We start from the raw sequence: 22,989 nt of genomic DNA, 5'->3' as shown, positions 1-22,989 counted from the left end.
CTTATCTTACATCCTGACCACAATGATGCACAGACCTTGTCAGCCCCCCGGGAACGGCGCCAGGAGTACTCTTAGAGTTGGTGACCTTCTTACTCCAAGATAAGGAATACAGGAACAGGAACACCCTTTTATGGTCAAGAGTACAGGAACAGGAACATCTGTGATTCAACTTACGTGTATAAGCTTACACAGACTGGATTCCTGGGGAAGAGGGGAGAGGGTGCCTGGAGGATATATATACTGCATGGAATCTCTCATTTCTTTGGACTTGTTGTGAACTGATTCACGCAGTGCCTTCTGCTATCCAGAGAGCAGAATAAACTCTTTCTCTGAACCAACCTCGGTGTCATTTGACTCCTTCCTCCCTGTTCTGGGAGCAACGTTCACCCTACCAATCGGTAAAGTCCAATAAGGCTACAGCGGGACTGGTAAAATGATGAACTATTGGGTAGTTTGGGAACTCGGTTTCTGTTATCCTGATTGTTCAGCTGTTTATTTGTTCCCAGGTTTAATGGGAATTTTATTAACACAGACTGAGATTTTTTCCGTTGTGCTCCCCAGTCACAAACTCAACTGAATCCAGCACATACTTTGATGGGGCTATGTCATTGTGTCAGAGTCCTTTTCCAAATAACTCCAGACATGGTAGCCTTAGAGGCCCAGAATGGTTCCTTACTCCAGGTTTCACCTAGTGCGTCATCAACACCCTAGCAGCAGTATATGGGCGCTTACCGTGTTTATGGGGGGGGGTTGATGGTTGCAGCCCCCTCAGGTTCCACCTTCCTCCTCAGCAAGTAGAGCATGCTTGTTTGCCAGCTGCTGCTAGAGAATTCCCCTCTGCCAGCAGTAACAAGGGGCAATCTTCCCGCCAAAGAGGGCAAATTTGAATGGGCCAATCAGAGGCCCCACTTGGAGGGTGGTGCCTCACTGCCTGGCCAGTCATTGGCTGTTGCCCTGGCGGACCTGGCAGTGAGGCTTAAAAGGGGAAACGAGTGTTTCTATGCCTTGCCAGTTGTGGATGGGGTGGGGAGGTGAGGGGAGAGGTTAAGTTTTATTTTTCCCCAGCTGGGAGAAATGCAGATCATGATTTCAAAGCAAGCATCCATTGTAAGTTCATTTGCTGGAAATAAATCTAGAATAGCAACTCCTGTCAGAGGCAATGTGGGGATGGAGAAAACACTGAAGCTAACCTTTCAACTACTACTGGTAGACCACAACTCAAATTAATCAGTGCATCTTCCCTTTGTGATAAATTTTGTCACTTAAAAACAGATGTTATTATTTTGCTCAAACAGATCAATAGAATTTCTTTTTCCTTTCTTACTGAAATTATGCTAAAAATATTGGGAGATCTTAACTTTGTAACAGCACTGCCACAACAGAAGATTACATTGTTTTCAACAACTCTTTCTGAAGCAAAGCATATGACTCTGCGGACCATTAAGCACCATCAAGGCATCTTTGTAAACTTCCACACAAAAATTCCCCAGTATTGTTGATGGGTGGTGATGTTAATTTCGAAGAAAGAAAGAACTATACTTCAGAAGGTTTTATAACAGACTGACTGTTTAGTACATGAAACTGGGAAACAGATTCAGAGAGAAAGACTATAATGTTATAGTAGCAGCTTACAAGCATTTACTCCAACATGGGAACGAGGACAATTTGAATTCATTATGTGAAATAGTGAAATACAACACAGACAACCATGAAAAGCTGGATATAAACAGGGCTTAAGTAGGCAAATTCCCTTATTAAAGAAAGTCACTGATGTAATTTGCATATCAGCTTGCAAAATATGGACTTGCAATTCTCGGTCTTGGTCTTTTGGTTGAGGCTGCAGTGATCTTTCCAAGCAGTACTGCAGCAGTCAAAATGGGGGGTTTACAGCACTAGACTGTTGACATCAGGATTCAAATTCTCACCCAGTTACTATCTCTAGGTACCAGCCCACCTCACAGAGTTGTTGTGAGGATAACAAAAGGGAAGGGTTACCCTGAAGTCATTGAAAAAAGAGTTGCTTGGAAATGTGAGACACAGAAGACCAGAAGTGTATTTTTGCTTCATTTTGTTTGTGGTAAGCATGTAGTACTATTTTTTGAAGATAAATGCTACTGACACCTATCAGTATAATGGTCTTTTGGTTTCAATGGCTTTCTGCATGCTCAATACTCTGTTGGATTGTAGCTAATGTATTTGGGGGTATTAGGATGGGCCATAGCTCACCTCACAGCTACTGCCCACTCACAAACACCAGCCCCAAGTAAGAGACACCCATGGATAATTACAAACTCAATTGGGCTAGGATTCAGTATTTTTGGGGAAAACACAAAACTACTCTATACCTTCTTTGCTTAGGCATATTTTTCTTGATTTGGTGGAATTATTATTATTGTTGTTTATTTTATTACTAATATTATTTGTATAGCACCCTTCAGCAAAAAATCTCAGGGCAGTTCACAAGATAAAAATACAAGATAAAAGCACAAATAAACAGTTAAAATAGAAACAACGAAACAATGACCCCCTCCCTCCCACAAACCCATTTAAAAGGCTGTGGAATATTAATCAGCCACAAAGGCCTGGTTGAAGAAATCCTGTGTAAGTGAATTAGGTTTTAACAGGTATTGCTTCATGCGTTCTGACATTTGTACTGTAATGTATCTGATGCGGGAAGTTTTCACTCTGGTCCAGTGAAAGCTTGTTTAACTGTTGCTTGAGGCGTCAACTGACACCTGTGAGGAAGGTTGGAATTAGAATTCTCAGTATGCAAAAGAGGGATTGAAAGCCTGCATATTTTGATTGGTGGATGCAGGGTTAGAATTTTCAGTTAGGCAGTGTGATTGGCTGGGGCTGCTGCAGAAGGCCCATAGGAAGTGTATATATAGCCAGGTGCTGGCCAGAAGAGCAGCTGTTGGTGTCATGGAATCAACCAGGAGGAGGAGGCAGCAGAGGACCAGGACAGGTGAAGGAGGAGGAGGAGAAGGAAGACCTGAGAAGCAAGGTAGGGCAGCTTGGTGTCCAAAGTCTTGGGGAATAGCCGAAACACTTGACTCGGACTGAAGAGACAAGGGAAGAACCTGTCTGCTCAGCTGAGGAGCGAAGTGGGAGGCAGCTTGGGATGTTGGTTTTTGGGGACTGGAAGGAATACCCGAAGGAAGATTTCCTGGTCTGTGCAGGAAGACAAATTTGGACTTCAGTAGGTCAATAAAGGGTTAGAAGAGAGACTTCCAGCCGAATCTGCGGTTATCATGTTGGTGAGGCTTAACTTGCTAGAGAGAATAAAAGGGCAATTTGGCTGAAGTGTTTTAACAGGGTGGTTAACTACTTCCTTAAAATATAACATTAATAGTTGGCTATAAGCTGTTGGCTTTAAAGTGACCCCAACAAGTTAATAAAATGTACACTCATTTAAAGAGACATGCAGTACTATTTTAAAGTAACCAGATAAGGTGGTGGCCCTAATCTGTTGAACTTCAGGCGCTAGACAAAGATTTTCCTAACCCAGCAGGCATTTTAAGGAATTGTTTGCTTTCATTATTAATTTAAACTGATTTTCACCATTGTGAGTTTGGGGGATTCATTTTATTTGATATGCGGCAAGCTTTATGATTTTTTTAAAAAAAATGTACAGCACTTAGACATTCCAGTGATCGAGTAGCATGCAAATAGCTTAAGTAAATAAGTAAGTAAAATGACCCTTGGTGGGGAGGAGGAGATAGTCCAGGTGGAGCCGGTTCTGAGGTCTTGCTTGTCTCTCTGTCTTGTTCTTCTGGTAGATGATTCTGTTGGGGAGGGATAATTCAGCTGGAGCAGGCTGATATCATATTCACCTGCCTCCTCACTCCTCTGTTCCTTCCATCAGTGCAGCTGTTATTAATAGGCTTTGCCTTTTTTTCTTTTTTAAAGCTACACATGTAGTATTTAAAGTGGGAGGAACCCACAAAGCTGATTTTAGAGAAGAGTGAATGGCAAGCAACCCCATTTGCAACCTAAGTTATCCTACAGTGCAGTTACAGCCTTAAGTATAGCTGGCGGCCGCCTGGAAAATAAGTAAACAAGGCAATTATTGGCGATGCCTTCTTCTCTGATGTATTCGTTGCTAGCTTTCATATACTTCAACTGAGCAGAGCCATGGATGAAACTCCAAAGGTGTGCAGGGCACTTGTGGGAGGAAACCTACAGGGGATTTCTGGAGAGAAATGTTTTTTCATGTGTCTTCTCCACTAGCAGAAATATATACTGTACCTGCGGTCGTCTGCTCATCCTAGGGCTTCTGAAAAAACTCACAAGCATTTTCTTTCATGTTGTGAAAAAGTGGGAAGTTGGGGGAGAATTGGAAGGGTGTTGTTCTTCCAATCTGTGTATTGAAGGCACTGAATACACCCCCCCCGTGCAGCAAACAATGTGTGTATGTGTGAAAACACACACACACACACACACACACACACCCCAGGAGCAATATTTCAAACTGAGCCAGGGCTGAAGAACCAACAAGAGTATCTCAGCCCACTGACTCATTCTACTGAGAGCTAAGAGACCAAAGAGCTCTTTAAACCTCCCTCCATTCTGGCATGGACAGGGATGTTGAAAAAGCCCTTCTTTTTGTACTGTACATACTTACGCAGAGGCCCAGTTCAGTCTTTAATTCTATACCAAGGGGCAAGAGAGGCTACAAACTGTGAGCTTGCTCAGTCAGTAGACCATGAGACTCTTAATCTCAGTCATGGGTTTGAGCCCCAAATTGAGCAAAAAGACCAGATGATACTTGTGGTTCCTTCCAACTCCACAATTCTCTTGCGGTCAGACAGTGGAATGGACTCCCTCAGGAGCTTGTGGACTTTCATTCACTGGAGGTTGGATGGCCATCTATCCATGGTTAGAGCTTTTTTATATATAGGAAACCACTAAAATTGTTGAGCCTTTTAAAGGAAAGTCCCAAAATTGTTGACTATAAGACTCACTTTTCCCTTCCTAAAACGTAAGGGGAAATGTGTGTGTGTCTTATGGAGCGAATGCAGGCTGCGCAGCTATCCCAGAAGCCAGAACAGCAAGAGGGATTGCTGCTTTAACTGCACAGCGATCCCTCTTGCTGTTGTGGCTTCTGAGATTCAGAATATTTTTTTTCTTGTTTTCCTCTTCCAAAAACGAGGTGCATCTTGTGGTCTAGTGTGTCTTTTAGAGCGAAAAATGCGGTACCTAAAATCTGGGACAAAGTGCCGCCTGGACGTCAATTCCGAATTTGAAATTCCAGCCCTAAAATTAATTAATTTAGGCAGCCCTAAATTAATCCTTGTTTCCTTTCTGGTGTGAACAGCAAAAGAAAAAAACAACTTGAAATGAGGTGGGTGGAGGAAGTGACCTCACTGCATTTAAAGTCGCTAATGTGTGCATATTAGCCTATAAGCTATGAACAGGGCATTTTATTTCTCCTGTTTCCATTTCCCCTGGATAACGCAAAACATTCTCTGGCTACTGAGCATGCTTAATCCTCACTGAACTCACCCCACCTTTAATTACTTCTTTGCAAACACCATATTTCTCCCTCTTAATTCTCATTGTGGTCCCATTTGGGCTTCAATCCTGTTGGCGCCCATCACCTGGGTTTGCTATTAGCAGGCAAGGTTAGCTGTCCCTTGCACCAACCTGATTCTTTTCTGTCCACACAATTTCTCTTTTTTATCTGTCCTCTTTTCAAATGAAATGTCCATTTACTGTTGCTTGCCATGTTTTCATTTACAGCTGCACACACACATAGGAATTCTTCACAGAGCATGGCCAAAATATAGGGCACAATCCAGGCAAAGTTTGGCAGTTTTAAATCCCATTGATTTCAGTGAGAGAGCCTGAGCACATAGTTAACTCTCTGATTGAAATCAATGGGACTTAAAAAGTGCTTATCTTTTGCTGAGGCAGGCCTTTGCTATTTCCTGATGTTTAGCCATGACAGTTAGCTTGTGGAATTCTTAAAGCTGCCCACTTTCCTTATGCCTTTTTAAATACCTGTGAAATAAGGTGGGCTTGCAGGTGTTTGCAGTATGGCTGCTTCTTATTACTGCAAGGCGCAAGTACCTGTAACATTGGTGCTAATTACTTCACCCAGTAGATGGCAGTGTAGAGCAAGGTAAGATTTGATTAAGGAGGAAGAAACAAAAGGTTATCAGACAGGAGCAGTCTGGCATGAGGTGATCTTTTCTATCATCTGCAGGATTTTAAGGGGTCTGTAGTTCACCTGAAAACAGGGAAAGCAGTTTTCAGCAAGAGAAACAAAAAAATAAAAGCAGCAAAAAAAAAAAAAAGCAGAGGCAGTTTTTAACAGAACAGATGTCCACAGGTTATAGGGACAGATTGCTGTGTATTCTAGGCCTGTGAGAACGGTTTGGAAACTAGCAGATCATTGAGATAAGAAAAATGCAGGAAGGTAAGTAGATATATGACCTACATACCTTCCCGCATTTCTCCGATGAAAATAGGGACGTCTTTATTTATTTATTTTAATCCTTCTGACGGAGTTGTCCCAGCCAGTCCCAGCATAATAAAACATTAAACATTAAAAAAAAAATTCCCTATACAGGGCTGCCTTCAGATGTCTTCAAAAAGTTGTATATGCAAGTTCAAGAGTCCAGTTCTTAGTTACAAGTTCTTTTAATGACTAGCTGGAGTGAAAACACTTCAAAGAGAGGCAGAGCGTAACATTTCTGGTGTCTTAACTGCTCAGAAGGAGTGACCCCTGCATCTGTAGACGAGTCAGGCCAACAGGAATGAGGAACAGTCATCTCCTTAATACATTTTTTTACAAAAACTCCCCTCCCAGGAGGGGTGGCATCCATTTGTGAGTCCAACCAATCAGTACCAAAGGTTCACATTTGGCCAAAGAGGCCAAATAGTAGGAGTTGACAAGAATTTTGAAGGGAAAAGGGACTAAGCATAGGTCACAAGCACTGTATTCAATCCCATAGCTACCTACTGTGAGTTTGAAATCCCACCGGATCTTGCTAATTGTTTCACTGCTTTACTGGTCGCATGTTTGCTGCTTTAAACTTTAGAATCAGGCAATGGTCGTTCATACATACATACATACATACATACATGGTAAAGGTAAAGGGACCTCTGACCATTAGGTCCAGTCATGGCCAATTCTGGGGTTGCGGCGCTCATCTCGCTTTACTGGTCGAGGGAGCCGGCGTGACTAAGCCACTTCTGGTGAATCAGAGCAGCACATGGAAACGCTGTTTACCTTCCCGCTGGAGCAGTACCTATTTATCTACTTGCACTTTGATGTGCTTTCGAACTGCTAGGTTGGCAGGAGCAGGGACCAAGCAACAGGAACTCACCCCATCGTGGGGATTCGAACCGCCGACCTTCTGATCGGCAAGTCCTAGGCTCTGTGGTTTAACCCACAGCGCCACCCGCGTCCCAGTTCATACATGCATACAAACATACATAATCTATCCCAGCTGCTGCAGAACTTTGAGGAGGCCCAGCCCATTCATTGAATAATTGGGGGGGAACTTCCCCCTCTCTGCTTGGCGCATCTGTTCAGTACTTTGGTAACCCTGAGTTGGCTAGGGGTGTTGTTAGGCTAAGGACTCTAGCAGTGGCGTAGCATGGGTTGTCAGCACCCGGGGCAAGGCAAGTAATTTGCGCCCCCAACCCGTGGATTTGTGCCCCCTAACCCGTGGATTAGCGCCCCCTAACCCCCAGATGTTGCGCCCGGTGCGGCCGCCCCCCCTGCACCCCCCACGCTACGCCACTGGACTCTAGAGCATCTCAGCTTCAAAGGCAGACTAGTAAGCTGAAGCCAGCAATGGGAATCTTGAACTGCAGCCCCAGTGGGGAATATGGGCTAAAGTAGATATGGTGTTAAATGTGTGGCTGCATTTAGCATGTAAATTTCCCCACCCAAGAAATAACAGCCATCTAATGTGAGAAACTTTTATATATACGCAGCTGATTCTCAGACAGACATTGGGTTTACCAATGATTCAATTTATACAAAGGTATATTTGAAGATTTGTACAGTGTGCCACCTCTTGCTCCACAGAGTTTGCTCTGTGGTGTGCTTTGCTTGCACTGAGGAAACACACTGCAACATGCAGTCTGCCTAACCAAACCAACCTGATTGGCAAGTAGCCATACACGATAATGGTTCACGACACAAAAAGATTTTACAAGATCGCTTTGCAGAATAGCTTCACCTGGCAAATAGCTTTCCGAGAACTGGAAGTGACATAGTTATATGGCGAGGCATCTTGCACACAACAAATTAATCACTGTAAACCGTTTACTTGGACCTAATTAAAGTTAAATGGTAAGATGTCAAAATAAAGAAAAGACTCTTTTGCAATGGATTACCTGTGCTTTTTGTTTACTTGTTCCTATTTGCAAAAATATATTAAGTCTATATGAATATTCCCATCATTAGTGTAAATGGGTAGGTTCGGCTGCAATTTGCCTTGCAGTGTTGCCAACTCACAGTTCACAATCAAATTGCTGTACTGTGTTATATTGCCTTAGTTGTGGTCACAGTAGCCTGGGTCAGGATCACTGCACTTTGTTCTGTATAGAAATGATCAGTAGGGTATTACACAAACCACCTTCAGCCAGATCCAGACCAAAAGGAGTCCCCTCTAGAGAAGTTAGGAGGCCATCTCATCTCCCACCAGCAGCCCATGATTCAGATAATTTATGGTTATCTCCAGGAGCCCTTACATTCCTGGCTACTTGATGGTTATCGTTATAAATCATGAAATAGACATATGCTAGGTCTGTCTTCCACAACTTGGTGCCTACCCGATGTTTTAGACTCCAACTCTCATCAGCCGCTCAACAGGGATGATTGGAGTTTTAGACTGAAACATCTGGAGGTCTCCAGGTTAAGGAAGGCTGCATTAGGTATATGCATGCCAAAGGCACAAACGTGTTTGCTTTAAAGAGGGCAACTGACTTGAGTTCATAAAGGTAAATGGACCCCTGACCACTAAGTCCAGTCGTGCCCAATTCTGGGGTTGCAGTGCTCATCTCGCTTTATTGGCTGAGGGAGCCGGCATACAGCTTCCGCGTCATGTGGCCAGCATGACTTAAGCCACTTCTGGCGAACCAGAGCAGCGCACGGAAACGCCGTTTACCTTCCCGCTAGAGTGGTACCTATTTATCTACTTGCACTTTGACATGCTTTTGAACTGCTAGGTTGGCAGGAGCAGGGACCGAGCAACAGGAGCTCACCCCGTCGCGGGGATTCGAACCGCCGACCTTCTGATCGGCAAGTCCTAGGCTCTGTGGTTTAACCCACAGCGCCACCCGCATCCCTATGATCTGAGTTCATAGTTAAGGAGAATTAAATTAGTTAAGTTAAGTTAAGGAGAATTAAGTTAAGGAGAATTAAGAAGTAACCACAATAAATGCTGTCAAACTGTTTTTATTCAGTCTTGAAGATTTCCAACAGGGGTCTCTGAACCTTACGGAGAATCTTTTACCCTCACTATGAAATCTCTCCCCAGCCTCCCATCTCACGTCCTAAATCATGAGCAAAGTTGTCTATGACGGAGCAACAAGGGGTTCTTAAGAGCACATTTCCTGGTTCTTTTTACCAGCCATGGGATAGCTCAATTGGTTAGAGCATGGTGCTGATAACACCAGGGTTGCACAGGGTTTGATCCCCATATGGGACAGCTACATATTTCTGCATTGAAGGGGGTTGGACTGGAAGATACTCAGGATCCCTTCAAACACTACAATTCTTTGGTTCTATGTGATAACACACAATACCCTCATCCCTTTTTGAACATAGATTTAGCTGGGTTTTCATTACTGTGAGAATAACGGATTGCATGCAGGAAAAGCTTCACTCTCTTGCATTAAGATTACAATAATAATAATAATAATTAATAATATGATGCTCATCTGACTAGGTTGCCCCAGCTACTCTGGGCTGCTCCCAACAAAAAAACAGCAAAAACACAATACATCAAACACTAAAAACTTCCCTGAACAGGACTGCCTTCAGGTGTCTTTTAAAAACCACATAGCTGTTTATCTGTTTGACATCTGCTGGGAGGGCGTTCCACAGCGGGGGCATGACTACCATAAAGGTTCTCTGCCTGGTTCCTCTTGCAATGAGAGAACCACCAGAATACCCCTCGGGCTGGATCTCAGTGGACTCAGGCTGGACGATGGGAGTGGAGACGCTACCTTTTAACAATGTAGGTCTGCAGGAGAGGATGCTGCTACTGCACTTTTAAATGCATGGGAAGTATTTCCAAGGAATACGTGAGATACAGGGGTGGCTGAAGCCCACTGGGAATGGGAGGGTGGAAAGCAGAGAGGCCAACAGTCGATGAAGCAAGAGCCAACGACAGGCACAGCCACCTCTGGATTAATTATAAGTGAGACAGTAGGCATCATTGGCTCCCAGTATGTTTCCGAGCACAATTCAAAGTGTTGGTGCTGACCTTTAAAGCCCTAAACGGCCTCGGTCCAGTATATCTGAAGGAGCGTCTCCACCCCCATCATTCTGCCCGGACACTGAGGTCTAGCTCCGAGGGCCTTCTGGCGGTTCCCTCACTGCGAGAAGCCAAGTTACAGGGAACCAGGCAGAGGGCCTTCTCGGTAGTGGCACCCGCCCCGTGGAACACCCTCCCTTCAGATGTCAAAGCGATAAACAACTACCTGACATTCAGAAGACATCTGAAGGCAGGGAAGTTTTTAATATGTGACATTTTAGTGTATTTTTCATCTTTGTAGGAAGCCGCCCAGAGTGGCTGGGGAAACCCAGCCAGATGGGCGGGGTACAAATAATAAATTATTATTATTATTATTATTATTATTATTATTATTATTTATTATCAGTGCTTAATGTTCACACTAGGAGAGGGAAGGACTCAATGGATGCTATAGATGGCATATTCCAATGTCCTGGGCTGGGATAGTATATGTTGCCTGCCTGCCAGTGCACATATTGCTCCATATGTGGGTGTTGCGCTTTTCTCTGAGGAAGAATCGGGCCTTAGAGATTTAACCTGAAAACTCAGGGTTTGAGCAGGTTTATTCCTGGATTTAAACGTGATTTTAAACACTGCTTGAAAAGCACTATATGTATCAGCCTGCAAATACTGCAGCATTAGCAAGAAGTGTGTAAATTGTGACTTACATATTTCCTGTTCCATGCAGTTTGTAAAATTCACCATTATCATAAATTTCACCGCAGTTAGGCTTAATATATGCAAAGATAAATCTAATAAGATGCAAAGGCCCTGAAGATCAGAATGTCATAACATTTATAGACCACGAGGAAGGAAGCAGACCCTCAAGGAAGCATCTACCATAAATTACAGACAAAAGGCAAAAAGGGAAAGGGGGGGAACGGTGGGGAGGGGGAGGGGAGAAGTCAGAGTCAGACCTTTCCAATATACAAAAAACATCCCCCGGACAGTTTGCCAAGCTAATGCTGCTTTTTGGTTATCCATTGTTTGCTTGTTCATCTGCTCACTGGATTGACCTATAAGCTAATAGTTATATAATTCAGAGGCTGTGATGCGCATGGGGAGCTCCACACACACAGAGGCTTCCCACTTTATGAACAGGCTGTGATATATTGATGGCAATGCTGCCACCGAGCAGAAGGCATGTGCTGCCCCTTCTGCAAGGAGAAACTATTTAGCCTTGGCTGAAGAACTAACTCTCATTCAGGCAATAAGGAAGGGAGGCTCTGTGTGAGATCATTTTCAGAGAGCCCCTGCCATGCAGAATGTGCCATGCGTGCCATGCTGGGCTTGGGGAAGGCATGTGTCCTTTGCTCAGCAGTGCCCTGTAATAATAATAATAATAATAATAATAATAATAATAATAATAATAATATTTATTTATTTATTATTTATCATTATTCTGCCTCAAGGCAGCTCACAAAAATTAAAACAAATACCAATAAAACATGCACAGTTTAAAACATATGGAAGGTTATGGGAAAATGTATTAAACTATCTATAGAATTAAAACAATGCAAATAAAACCCCCACATCTATTTAAATGCAGATGGGGGGGGGAGAACTACAGTACAGTACGCTAAGACCCCTTCCTTTAAAAACAGTCAGTTCCCAAAAGCCTGTTGGGATAAAATAGTCTTCACCTGCCAGCCGAAAAGCCTGGGCAGGTTCATATTGTGCAGTCCTTCAGATAGCCCGTACCTAAGTCGTTTTCTCTTCCCAGTCAGCAATGTATAATATCAATTAGGCAGTACTGGTGCCCCCCCCCCCCGTCCCTCAAGGCTACTGCCTCCTCTGCATGTGCAGGCTCATCATCCTCCTCTCCACCAAGAAGAACTTGGCTGGACCACGTTGCTGTTGAGGAAGATTCATCACGCTAGTGTGCAACCAGGAAGCCACTTCTGTTAAGCCTCCCCTTGTGCACCAGCAGAGTTGAACTATTTTCCCAAGCTGGCTTGGAAAACAAGGAGTAGCAAGTCAAGTGGTGGTGGCAATAACAAACCACCTCACTTGGACTAAATCTAGTATGGAAGAGGGAGGGGAAAGAGATGGGGAAACCATCCTCCTGCCCTCTCTCTGTCTCTAAGCATCTTGTACAAACAGAAAGGCTGGTTGGCGGCGGCGGCTGCTCTCCTTCCCTTTCCAGAATCCTTTGGTTAGCAGCTGATGTAAGACTCTGTCGGGAACAATGAATGGGACAAGCAAGCTCTGGAAGGTGGTGGTGGAGGGGGGTGGGATGCAGTGCTGTTCCTACTGCTACCACTCAAATTTGCCACCCTGGGCACCTGCCCTGGGTTGCCGTCCTGTAATAATGTCCCTGTGAGCAGAATAGTATTGTGTTTGTGCAATGGATAACTTCTGTCAACAGTAAATCCCAATGGCCTTAGACTATTCCCAAAAGATGAAGACAAGTTTGTTGCATCAAATTAAATTACTGGCTATTAAGGTCCAAGGTTACTGGAGTATTCAGATACTTCTAAGTAGAATCAAAATTTGGGTTGTTAGGCACTAGCCTTTATAATATATATGCAGTTTCTGGCTTCCTTGTGTCACATTTGCATCAAGGTCAAGCTATGGAAAAGGATCAGGACTTATGTCAACAGTTACCATTTGAATTTATGTATGTATACAAGTGTGTGTGTTTCTTTTTCTTTTGGAAAAAAACAACTGCTCTTGACTTCAACAAAGCAATTGCAAAGTTACACAAATGGGGAAAGCATTTTGAGAGTTCTTAAGTCCATGACAGAATTCAAACCACTCACTATGCTGAGAAGAATAGCTCCTCCAATGGAGATGTCATTTTACATCTTAGACTAAAAGAACTGTCCATGAATCGACGGTCTAGAACCTTAAACACCAAATGGCATGTGCAATGTCATCCTAGACACATTGAACTGAGGAGTGAGCCCAGTTGCACATAATGGGTTTTACTTCTGAGTAAGCAAGTGCTGGACTGCAAGAAGATCAAACCTCTCCATTCTGAAGGAAATCAGCCCTGAGTGCTCACTGGAAGGACAGATCCTGAAGCTGAGGCTCCAAGACTTTGGCCACCTCATGAGAAGAGAAGACTCCCTGGAAAAGACCCTGCTGTTGGGAAAGATGGAGGGCACAAAGAGAAGGGGACGACAGAGGACGAGATGGTGGGACAGTGTTCTCAAAGCTACCAGCATGAGTCTGACCAAACTGCGGGCGGCAGTGGAAGACAGGAGTGCCTGGTGTGCTCTGGTCCAGGGGGTCACGAAGAGTCGGACACGACTAAACAAGAAGAAGAAGAAGAAGAAGAAGAAGAAGAAGAAGAAGAAAGTGCTGAACATGGAAATCCTCTCCTAATCTTCTAAAATAATTCAGTTAGTTTGCATTTGATCCTCTGCGGAAAGAAATGTGTACAAGGAGAGGATGATAGTAGATAGACTCAACCCTTTGATGCCATCAGGAAATGCCGATCCACCAAAAGTATCAGAACAGAAGCCTCCATTTTGACCTTTCCAAATCCAAGACTAACATAAAAATGAAGGGGATGACAAGAGGTATCTATCGCATCTCAGCAATCATTACAATTGAAAGGTTGACCCCCCCACCCACCCCATAGCAGGTGGACTGCCTCAATTATGATGGATGAGGAGTGTGACAGCTCTCAGGAGATGTAGTGGGAAGCTGGCAATTGCTCAGTGAGCTATGACGTTGCTGGTAGAGATCTGACAAGAACAGAGCATTTTTATGAAACTACAGAGCTTAAGTTTCGGTGGCCTTTAATTTGCTTTATAACCAATTGCATAAACTGGTTGGTGAAAATAGAACTCTTTCACAAGAACAGAGGGGGGCTTATTGGGTCAAGGTGATCCAAATAAGATTTTATTGTTCTTTCTTGCCTACCTTCAGGTTTTTTTTGGGGGGGGGGAAGAACCTAGAAAGACAGCAAAACATGGACAATCCTGACACTCTTTGAGCGCCATTAAATTTTCACACAGAAGGTGGTGTAATTAGAACTGAGGGGAATAACACAGGTGGGTATGAAGAAAAATAGTGGACTTACCTAGCAAGTTTGAAAGTATCTAATATTGAACATGGACAGCTGCGTTCAAATCCTTGCTTATCCATAAAGCTCACTATTTGATATTGGACCATTCTTTCTGGGCCAAACCATTGTGGTAAATGTGCAGTGTCCACTGAAAGAAGAAACCATGTGTCTTATTCCTCCTCTGTACCACCCAGTGGAACTTGCTTCATGTGGTGAAATCATGACACCCCATGTTCTCTCACTCAGTTGCCTGTCGTTAGCAGGCTATGATGCAGAGCAGGTGTGGAGATATGCCGCATGCTGTGAGGAAAGGTCTATTTGACATTATGGAGGGGAAGATGGAAGGAGCAAGATATGTAGTAGCCGATTTGGGCAACTGCCCATGTATTTAACCTAAATCTAGATTGCCCCTAGCTGGGTATGTTTAGCCTGGAAAAGAGGAGACTGAGAAGAGATATGATACCAATCTTCATATATCTTAAGTGCTGTCAACATGGAAGATGGAGCATGTTATGTACTGAAGTCTCACCCTGGGCCAGCAGGGGGATACTGTAGATAGTTATGCAAATGAAGGATCAAAAGTGACATTCAGTGATTGGATAGTTTGTATGCAAATGAAGGATCGAAAGTGACGTTCAGTGATTGGATAGTTCTAGAAAGTTGCAACAGTTACGCTGTTCTGGAGCTCTATATAAGCAGGCTGACTGAGCTCTTCAGTTCAGTTCTGTTCTGGCCATCTGAATAAACAAGAGCTGTCTGAAGAATCGCTGTGTCGTCTGATATGTTCGCCCACGACTTAACAGAGCAAGCTTGTTTTCTCCTGCTCTGGAGGGTAGGACTTGAACCAATGGCTTCAAGTTACAAGAAAGGAGATTCCGCCTAAGCATCAGGAAGAACTTTATGACAGTAGGAGCTTGTTTGACAGTCGAACAGACTCCCTCAAGAGGTTGTGCACTCTCCTTCCTTGGAGGTTTTTAAGCAGAGGTTGGATGGCCATCTATCTTGGATGCTTTAGTTGTGATTCCTGCAGTGCAGCGGGTTGGAATAGATGACCGTTGGGGTCCCTTCCAATTCTACGATTCTAGGATTTAGCCTAATCCACCTCAGGTTTGCTGTGAGGATGAAAAATGATTTTTTTAACACTTACATAAGCCATCCTGAGCACTCTGAAGGAAGGACAGAATAGAAATGTGACAGGTAATCTGGTTAATTAAAATAATGAACAATCAAGGAATAATCCCCATGTATGGATTTCCTCCTCAGAAATATCTTGCACTAAACATGGAAATCAATACATGGAAGTTGACAAATGTACTAACTAGAATCTAAACTGTGAGGGCCCCTGGTTCAAATTTCACCTCAGCCATTTAGCCATTGACCTCTGACAGGCCAACTTTCTTAGGCCCCACCCCCTTCATTTTCATTGTTTAATTATGACATGGGTGTCCCACAAATCTTCCAAAGAGTGGGAACATTTCCCCGCTTCACAACAGCCCTGTGAGATAGCTTAGGCAGAGACATGGTGATTGGCCCCAAGACTGCCTGGGGACACAATTTTCTTCTTTTAAAACACACATGCAAAATGCAGGAGAGGAGAGCTCTGTTGTGCTCAAGTCTTGCTTGTGGGTTTCTCACAGGCATCTGGTTGGCCATTGTGAGAAGAGAACACTGGACTAGGTGGCATAGCTGTCAACTTACAGATTTGAAAATAAGGGACCAGCAGCCACAATAAGGGACCTGCAGCCTCACCTGTTCCAGGCACTCCAGTCTTCCTGTCCTCCTGCAGTCTGGTCAAACTCATGCTGGTAGCTTCAAGAACACTGTCCAACCAACTTTGTAACCAGAGGTTCAACTGAATAGAATCTGAATCACATGCACCACAAGGCCTATGCAGCCTCAACTTGAGATGGCTCCCCGGCCTGGCTTTGCACTGCAAAGTTTGCAGCAGCACGTGCAACAAAATGGTGTCCAGCATTCAAAACCCCCATCAGCTTGCATTAACTAGCCACACACAAGGCATGCAAGCTCCACCCCCCAGTCGTTCTTAGACTTCTTATTGGGTGAGCAACGCAGCCAAGCAACGCAGTTGGAGCCTCCCTCCTCCCTGGCCGGCAGGGAGGGAGGGAGAGGAGCTGCTTCCTATGAAATTTAAGGGACATCATTTAAGGGACATCCATCAATAAGGGACAGCAGCGGGACATGGCGCTGGAATAAGGGACTGTCCCTTCAAATAAGGGACACTTGACAGCTATGCTAGGTGGACCCTTAGCCTGATCAAGCAGGCTCTTTTTATGTGCTTCTGCAGATCCTCCAAGTGTCTGCTTTCCAGCGACAGTCCCAGATTTACAGAAGCTGTTCCAGATTCTGATTTGATCCCGGAATGTCCCACTTTCCCTTAGAACATCCCTATTTTCATAATAATAATAATTTATTATTTATACCCCGCCCATCTGGCTTGGTTTCCTCAGCCACTCTGGGCGGCTTCCAACAAAACACTAAAATACAATAACCTATTAAACATTAAAAGCTTCCCTAAACAGGGCTGCCTTCAGATGTCTTCTAAAAGTTTGGTAGTTATTTTTCTCCTAGACATCTGGTGGGAGGGCGTTCCACAGGGTGGGCGCCACTACCGAGAAGGCCCTCTGCCTGGCTCCCTGTAACTTGGCTTCTCGCAGTGAGGGAACCGCCAGAAGGCCCTCAGCGCTGGACCTCAGTGTCTGGGCAGAATGATGGAGGTGGAAACGCTCCTTCAGGTAAACTGGGCCAAGGCCGTTTAGGGCTTTAAAGGTCAGCACCAACACTTTGAATTGTGCTCGGAAACATACTGGGAGCCAGTGTCGGTCTTTCAAGACCGGTGTTATATGGTCTCAGCGGCCGCTCCCAGTCACCAGTCTGGCTGCTGCATTCTGGATTAGTTGTAGTTTCCGGGTCACCTTCAAAGGTAGCCCCACGTAGAGCGCATTGCAGTAGTCCAAGCGAGAGATAACCAGAGCATGCACCACTCTGGTGAGACAGTCCACGGGCAGGTAGGGTCTCAGCCTGCGTACCAGATGGAGCTGATAAACAGCCGCCCTGGACACAGAAGAAATGTTGGAGGGTATGCTTCTGATCTTAACTATTTTTAAAGTACAGGATATCTCAAAATAATGGGAGATTGCTTGAGATGGAAATAGAATACTAACCACATTTGCCCTAATTCAGAGGCCCCCTTGCCCATATATCAGATTGTACCCCAGGAAATGATTGGTTTTGCAGGGCAGAACCCACCTTCACTGTGCCAAATGGCAATCTATTGCTCCATGCGTTTCACAGGGGCTTGAAACATATGTAGGAAATATAGTAGTTGTGCATACTACATTGTACCCGTGGACCTCAGTCCAGCTCCAGTCACAAGTGTGACCCTAGATAAGGTGTACCCCCATGCATAAGCAGGTTCATCCATCAAGTCTAAAGGGTAGCCTGGTAGGCATTGCACCCAATGCAGAAGTATATGCTCATTATCTGCGCACACAGATCTCCCTTACTGGATCAGTGTGATTATGTTTACTGTCCAGGACAGGTTATATAAATGCAAAAAAGGGGAAACAACCAGAAACAATAGAAAAGGTGCATCAGAATTCTTGCCATGTTCATAACTGCAAAGCTTGCAAGACTTTCATTAAGCGCAGAACCTGCAATTTTCGGGCGCGGGTTTATTAGCAACTCAAAGAAGGGGACAAACATATTTTTAACAGTGCTGAGGTAATGAATGAAACTGATTTAGATCACCAAAGGGTCTGGTCCATGCCTTTTCATCTCATCAGTGAACACTTAATTTTTAATATCCTCATATTTGCCACACTCCCTTTAGATTATTGAAACACAGTATTTTATCTTTGAATCATTAACTTTTGCTGCCTACTTTGGCTCTCCCTCTGCTCTGAACATCTCTGATTATAAATATTTCAATAATTCAAGTCTCTCTTATTTTAACTCTCACTTATATAATTGCAAGTATGAATGTGCAGCAGCAAGTTAACACGGATGCCATAAAAAGCCAAAATAATTAATCACTCAGCCTCCATTAGAGGATCAAGGGCAAGGGAACATGCTGTACTACTATATATATATATATATATATATATATATATATATATATATATATGCTTTCGTAGATTTTCACGGGTACAGGAATGTAGGTTTTGGTGTCTTCGGGTGTCTTCCCGTGTAAGAGTCGGGGTGTCTGGGCGACGTTTCGACGAGGTCTCACTCGTCATCTTCAGGCTGGTGCTTTCGGCTTCTTGTTACTGGAACAGAGCAGTATCTGGTGTTTGAGTTCCTATAAATACTGTTGAGGGGTGTGGTGTATAGCCTCCAACGTTCTGGGCAGAGAGGAAGTTCCTAGATTAGTGTGCCTTTTCTTCTTTTGTTCCTTAATTACTTGAGGGATATCTTGAGTGATTTCATGAGTGATATTCTGAATACCACTGGGTGGGTCATTAAGTGTAGATTAGTTGCTAAAGCTTTCGTGTCTTGACCTCTTGAGCTTGTGAAGAGTTTTTCTGAGAAGATGGCTGTGCTGCATTTAGTTGTGCTCTGGCTTGGCTTCGTGTATAGGGGCGAGCTGTAATTTTGTGCCTTGTGCCAGCCAGATCTGTGTAGGGATTGCAGGGGGGTGCAGCATCCGGAGGTGCCACTATAGTTTGGCTACTGGATGGAGTCTGTAGTATGTCTGTGGAGAGGGTCTGGGTTTGGGTCTGGTGTGGTTGATTGGTGACGGCGTTCTGTGTGCCTCTGGTTCTGGTGTCGGTTTTTGTGGGGAGGGCTAATTTCCAGATGTCAGGCAGGCGGGACGTGTCGTCACGCTTGTTCATGTTGTGAGGGTGTTTCTCTATCTCGATGGCTTCCATGATTATTCTCTTGTGGTGATGTTCCATGTTAAAGAGCAATTTGGAATCTGCAAAATTAATTTCGTGTCCTGTTTCTTTCATGTGTTGGAAAAGAGAGGAAGTTTTTTCTTCTTTTTTGACGGCATTCTTGTGTTCTGCGATACGTGCAAACCCAGACCCTCTCCACAGACATACTACAGACTCCATCCAGTAGCCAAACTATAGTGGCACCTCTGGATGCTGCACCCCCCTGCAATCCCTACACAGATCTGGCTGGCACAAGGCACAAAATTACAGCTCGCCCCTATACACGAAGCCAAGCCAGAGCACAACTAAATGCAGCACAGCCATCTTCTCAGAAAAACTCTTCACAAGCTCAAGAGGTCAAGACACGAAAGCTTTAGCAACTAATCTACACTTAATGACCCACCCAGTGGTATTCAGAATATCACTCATGAAATCACTCAAGATATCCCTCAAGTAATTAAGGAACAAAAGAAGAAAAGGCACACTAATCTAGGAACTTCCTCTCTGCCCAGAACGTTGGAGGCTATACACCACACCCCTCAACAGTATTTATAGGAACTCAAACACCAGATACTGCTCTGTTCCAGTAACAAGAAGCCGAAAGCACCAGCCTGAAGATGACGAGTGAGACCTCGTCGAAACGTCGCCCAGACACCCCGACTCTTACACGGGAAGACACCCGAAGACACCAAAACCTGCATATGCATATATATATATATATATATATATATATATATATATATATATATATATATATATATATATATATATATATATATATATATATATATATATATATATCCAAAGGACGCAGAAAAAAAATAGCTTGGTTCTGATTTAGATCATTTTACAATTTTAAAATGCTGTTTCATGCTCTCAACTTGCCCAAGTTCTAGGAAGTTTCAGTCTAACCTTTTACAATTTCCTTAAAAGAAAAGGATATTGTAGATGTACTGTATTTTTGTAACACGTACTTCTTTAAAAATGTGTAAATTGGGCAGGGAAGAGCAGGCAGATCTATGGAAAGGCAACACTGGACTAAAAGCAGAGCCACTACCTGCAGAAACAACAGCACACCTTTGCAAAACCTCAAGGCCGGTTTTTGCCAGTCTATATTGCAATCCTAGACATGTCTACTCTAGAAGAAAATCCCATTGGGATTATAGAGAGGTATTTTAAAAAAGATAAGGTTGAATGCAAGGTATTAGAAATCAAAGTCTGTTGCATCAGGTAAGGTCTATTGGTAATGGCTTTTCTTCTTTTCTAATTGTATATTTATAATTTAAATGATATGTAATAGTAGTAGTAGTGTGACACTTCAATGGTATCTGCAAGCTAGGATGATCATGTGTAGCAAAACTTTGCTCTCTACTGAGTCTTTGCCTCCTTCCAAAGGGAACTGCCTCCAGTGTGAAATTGCTAGGCTAGGATTTATCAGCATTTTGTTTGGGGCTCAATGGTGACCAAGGGTATCTCTCTCACCAGATGTATTAAATTGGAATGGGAAAGCTAGGAATACTGTTTGTAACCTATTTCTGAGGAGCACAGTGTCAGTTGGTAACAAGCGATTTGTTCCTTGATATAAGGAGAGGAATTTAGCATGGTGCTAAGCAGATCGCTCTGTCGGTTCAAGAATTTATGCGTGCCTGAAGTGATATGCCCCCTCCCACCAGGAGCTGTTGTTGGGACTCCCCTGACTCCCCTAGAGCAAACTGAGGGGTGGGGCGGGGTGGGGTGGGGAGTGTGGGGAAAGCCCTGTTGCACTGGCCCCATTGTTTTTGTGTGTATCCAGCCCCTCACTGCGGGATGAAGAACTCAGAATCCCAACTCTAGTTAGCCGCTTTGAGACTCCTTAGGGTAGTGATAAAGTGGGATATCAAATCAAAACTCCTCTTCTTCTTCTTCTTCTTCTTCTTCTTCTTCTTCTGCCAAAGGCTGTAATGCTCAAAAAGTACTCCTCTGATCTCCTGACCTAAATCTCCTGTTTCAATTACTTTTTAAACTATTTTTGTGGGCTTGTTTTATTGCACACTTTAATGGCATGTGTGCATACTTTCATGCTTTTATGGACTGCATTTTAATTACGTGTGCCTATATATTTCTTGATTATTATTTTTAACTTGGAAAACACTTTGTCAATTAAGTGGTACATAAATAATAATGATAGTAGTAATAGTAGTAATAGTAATTCTCCAGTTTTTTTTTAAATATTGAACATCCAGCCTAAGGCGGTGTAACCTGAAATCTCACATTTGACAGTGTGAACATTAATTGGTTTTACTGAAGTTAATATTTTACTGACCTCTCTACATATTGTTATAATAGGCCAACAGAGCTACCCAATTTTGATCTGAGAAACCTCAGAATATTCTTGGAATTTGGTAATAATGACAGAGAGGAGGAAACACTGAAAGGGGGGACCTTTTGGCTGAAATGTTATTCTCAGCCAAGCAGAAAAAAGGGGGGGAGGGAGTCAGCTCGAGTTAAGAAATTACACGATAAAGAGGAAGCTTTCTTCTTATTTGTGTCAAGATTTGTCAGTATTTGCTTTAGGGGGCACAGTTTTCCTCTCCACAGACTACCGGTTTTAAGGCAACGGGGAAAGTGTTATCAATGATTACAGGCAGGGTCATGAAGGGCAAATTATGTGCCAAAATGGCCTTACTATGGAATGTTATTGGTGTTATGTGTTCTAAGTTATGTGATAAGTCAAAGTTACTGTTGCATAAAATTCTCCCAATGTTTCATGTGAAGGGTTTTTGTGGGAAAAGGAGTGACAGTTTCCAGTAAGATTCCTGCTCTTTCTACTACTACTTCTTTTTTTTAAAAAAAACACCCACCTTTCCTCCTAATTCAGCTACTGCATCTGTGAACTTTTGGATTCCAATGGCCCAGTGTGTTTCCCAAACCGATATTTATTATTATTTTCATAATTATTCTAAATTAATTTTTATTTGCAAATTGAAGAAAGTGAAATGAAATAAGATGATTAAAAATGAAATATAATTAAGGAAAAGAAAGAATATCTGAATAGCAGCAGCAGCAGCAACCATCAGCTCACGCTAAAGATGCGTTAACCACCTGTACATCCATCTCAGGGTAAACATAAAAAATAATATAAGCCTTCCAGATGTCCAAATAAAACATGAAATTAATGTCTAAATGAAATACATTCAAATGTAGCTGGGGTAATAAGGTCCTCAGACCACTGCATGATAGACGGTGTGTATTTATCTTTCCAGGTTCAAAGCAGAACCATTAAGGGCTTGCAAAATCCGCATATCTTGTCCTGCTGTTAATCCCCATGCTACATGAACATAATTTTAAAGTACGTGACCATCTGCAAATATCAAGGATTTGGTCAAAGGCAAAATTGGTACGGAGAACTTCAAACCAAAAAGGACATATCACTGGAGAAGCCCACTGTATTAGACAGAACCTTCCTATATACTTGTTGTGGAATGCAAAATATCAGCCATTAGGATCAACTACTGCTTTATGAGAAGACAGGAGTGCCTGGCGTGCTCTGGTCCATGGGGTCACGAAGAGTCGGACACGACTAAACGACTAAACAACAACAACTGCTTTATGAGGA

At 43.4% G+C, this 22,989-nt stretch overlaps 1 long non-coding RNA gene across 2 annotated transcripts in view; it reads left to right on the top strand.

Moving 5' to 3' along the window:
* The first annotated feature begins 2,919 nt into the window (after window positions 1-2,919).
* Window positions 2,920-22,989, top strand: part of LOC309522110 — a 106,960-nt gene continuing 86,890 nt past the window's right edge. For both annotated transcript variants that reach the window (XR_014214844.1, XR_014214845.1), the window contains exon 1: window positions 2,920-3,004. This is a non-coding gene — a long non-coding RNA (uncharacterized lncRNA). The remainder of the gene's footprint in view (window positions 3,005-22,989) is intronic.

This window comes from Podarcis vaucheri (assembly GCF_965113315.1).
Source record: "Podarcis vaucheri genome assembly, chromosome: 17".
NCBI lineage: Eukaryota > Metazoa > Chordata > Lepidosauria > Squamata > Lacertidae > Podarcis > Podarcis vaucheri.
Note: the sequence above shows the minus strand (reverse complement) of the source record. Positions and strands in the feature narration are given on the sequence as shown.